Source organism: Gossypium raimondii, chromosome 10 (genome assembly GCF_025698545.1).
Source record: "Gossypium raimondii isolate GPD5lz chromosome 10, ASM2569854v1, whole genome shotgun sequence".
NCBI lineage: Eukaryota > Viridiplantae > Streptophyta > Magnoliopsida > Malvales > Malvaceae > Gossypium > Gossypium raimondii.
This window is the reverse complement of record NC_068574.1, coordinates 23057768-23060932: the sequence shown is the minus strand read 5'-3', so window position 1 is coordinate 23060932 and position 3165 is coordinate 23057768. Positions and strand designations below refer to the sequence as shown.

Here is a 3165-nt window from a genome sequence, read left to right as displayed (position 1 = left end):
ATCACGAATAGCACGAGGGACTAAAGTAGGAAATATCCCGTCCCACGAAATGCTGCGTTGCAGCATGGACTAAAATAAAATAGAAATCAAATTAAAGGGGCAAAAATTAAAAAGAAAGAAAATCGATTTGAACACGCTACAAAAGAGGGAGGACCAGGAGTGAAATTATCCCTCCCCCTACCAAAACGCGCGGATCTAGCCGCGGTTGGATCGGGTCATTGGGTGCGGGCCTATACGGCACCGTTTTAGAGCCATTGAAGCGGGCCCTAAATGGTGCCGTTTCTTATAACCTGTAAAAATCAAATCAAAACCCTAAAGCCTTAACATTCAGACCTCCATTTTAAGCCGTAAAAAAAAAAGAAAAAAAAACTAAGCCCTCTTGCCCTCCTCTGCCGCAGTTCCACCATGAACGGTGGTTGGAGCCTCACCACCAAGGGCTTCTCAGCTCCTTTTCGCGTGGATCCAAGAGCGTTCAGGTAAGAGTTCTAATCCCTTTTTCTTTTGCTTATTGTTGTACGTATATAAATAAAAAAATAGGAAAAATGAAAGAACAAAACCAAAAAAACGCAGAAAAAATAGACTAAAAGAAGAACCACCTTCAAAAACCGATCTCTCGTTTTCTTGATTTCTTTTTTTTTACAGTATGCGTGGGTGCGTTTTTTGCGTGAGTATCCCCTTACAGATTCTAAAAAATGGCTTTATAGCCGAATCGAAAAATAATTCAAAAATACATCAATTTTCTCATATTTTCCTGCTTCTTTGCTGTTGTTTTCGTTTACTTGTCCTTTGCTTTGCAGGTGTCGTACGAAGACGTGGCATGGCTCGGCACGGCGCATGGACAGAGGCTCGTGTGTGAGGAGCGGCTTGGCTGCAACGCAAGAGCAGAAAGCTATTGAAGGCTAGGGTTAGGTGATTGGGTTGATTGGGCCATTGGGTGTTTAGGCTAGTTGGGCTTAATGGGCTGGGGACATGTATTTGGGTTTGGTTTGTATTTTGTTTGTAATTTGGACTGTGGATTTTTGTTCACTTTGGGCTTCAGGCAAAATTTGGGCCCTACATTAGGTGTTAGCGAATTAATGTTATGTACAACCAAATGATCTTGTATAAGAATCTTATAGTTTGATAAGTGAAATAAGTGTTAAATGTTGATATGAGTGATAATAAGTAAAATTTTCGCTAAAATAGTTTTAGACAGCAGCAGTAGTTCAACTGTGAAAATTCACCAAAACTTTTATAGATCTATTTAAAGGTTTAATTATATATATAATTATATATAATTAAACCTTATTGAGTCTAGTTTAGCATAAAAGAAATGGTGTAAGTAAAGGAATATTAAATTATGAGATATATGAATTTTTGTGAGACAAGATCGAATGATTTCGTGTTCCTCTATTTTGACTTTGAAAAATTGTTTCAAATTGTAAAAAATCTTTAGGAAATGAAATTTATATGCTTAAAATATATATGAGTATAATTTTAATGGAAACATATGGACATATTATACGAGTCACATCTTTGAAAGATAATTAATTTTAGAGAAAACTAAAACAATTTCTTGTATTAATTGGCATTAGAGGAAATTATGAAAAAATTATGGTAAAAAGGTCATTGAGTCTAGATTAAAAAAAAACATGCGGATCTTAATTTGGAACACTTTAAACCAAGATATAAATAATTTAGTGACTACTACTCAAGTGGTCAATTTTGCTAAAATTATGTAAATAGTAAAATTGAAATTAATGTTGCATATAGGCATACAATCTTGAGCATATAAATTCTCGTATAACTACATGTACATAAAGGATGAGGATGAGGAAAAATAATAGAAGAGTTATAATGTTAAGAAATTGTTTCAAATGATGGGTTTACTAATACATAAGAGTAGTATAAATGATTTGTTGAAATATTAAGTGAATAATTGTTATCGGTGTATTCTTGGAGTTATTTGTAATACTTTAATAGTTCGTAATTTTATAATTTGTTTGAGAAATCATATGATGTTGAAATTGGAAATAGATGCATATGAATAATAGTGAATAATATGACATAGTAATTAAATTGCAAATAGGTCCTAAATGACCTATAAATTGTTGAAAGAGTTAACAAAAGCTCAAATAAAACTTAGAGTGAAATCGAAAATTTTATATTAACTACAAATTGTTCTATTAACTTGATTAGGAAGAGTATTTGAACTAAATTTCTCTAAAGTTTCTTTGGCAATGAATGTAACATTCGATGCCTGAACCCTTCAGGTGAGTCGGGTATGGAGGTGTTACATGAGATATTCAACCTTATTACATTTTGATAGACAAACGTGAGAGCATAAAGGCAATGATAAATGAGGTGATGCCAACATAACTCACACACTCCATACATGCCACATCTATAATAAAATTCCTACAAAGTTGAAAAGTATTGTTGATTATAAGGTAGTGAAGAAGGAATTCAAGGCCACTATCTAAGAAAGCCTAACTATAGTTGAATTTGAGACTATGCGGGTATTGTTTCTCAATAATCATGGCTTAGATGGAAATGAATAGTTACTTAATTTGTATGAGGAAAGGGATGTCGGAAAAACATGACTGAAAAACAAAATCGTTAGCACTGATTGGAAAATAAACCAAGCGTAAATAAAAGAAAGAATCATCGTGTTATAGAAGAACCATTGCCTTAGAAGCAAATTCGCCTTGATCGGTGTACACTCGAATAAGGAAGGTGGAGCACAAATGGTATTACTCTTCTCTGAGGATTCGGGAAATAAGATATAAATAAAGCTTTAAAGCTTGTCAAAAAAACTTGGCCAGAAAAATCACACTAGTTTCAATTCTAGGAAAGGTTGGAGGGGTCATAGAAGGTCCCACTTAAAATCCAATCTCGTAGACAGAATTTCCTCTAATGTAATTTTAGTAACATGCCAAAGATGAGAGAAACTCTGATTTTGTTGCTTGTGAAAAATGAGGAGAAATGACTTCCTATTTATAAGATTCTCAAATGGGCAAAATGGTCTAAAAAATTAAACGGCCATATTGCAACGGTCAGATTCCAACGGTCATATTGTAATGGTTAGATTTTAATGACCATATTGTAACAATCATATTTTTGCATTACCAACATTCTCCCACTAATGCAAAAGAATTGGAATTTTTTGTAAACACGGAAAAAGAT

At 33.6% G+C, this 3165-nt stretch overlaps 1 long non-coding RNA gene across 1 annotated transcript; it reads left to right on the top strand.

The window, feature by feature from the left end:
- Window positions 1-291: 291 nt before the first annotated feature.
- LOC105775043 (uncharacterized) lies at window positions 292-1149 on the top strand. The gene is made up of 2 exons (XR_001127645.2): window positions 292-476; window positions 798-1149. It is a non-coding gene; the product is annotated as an uncharacterized LOC105775043 (long non-coding RNA).
- The last annotated feature ends 2016 nt before the right edge of the window (window positions 1150-3165 follow it).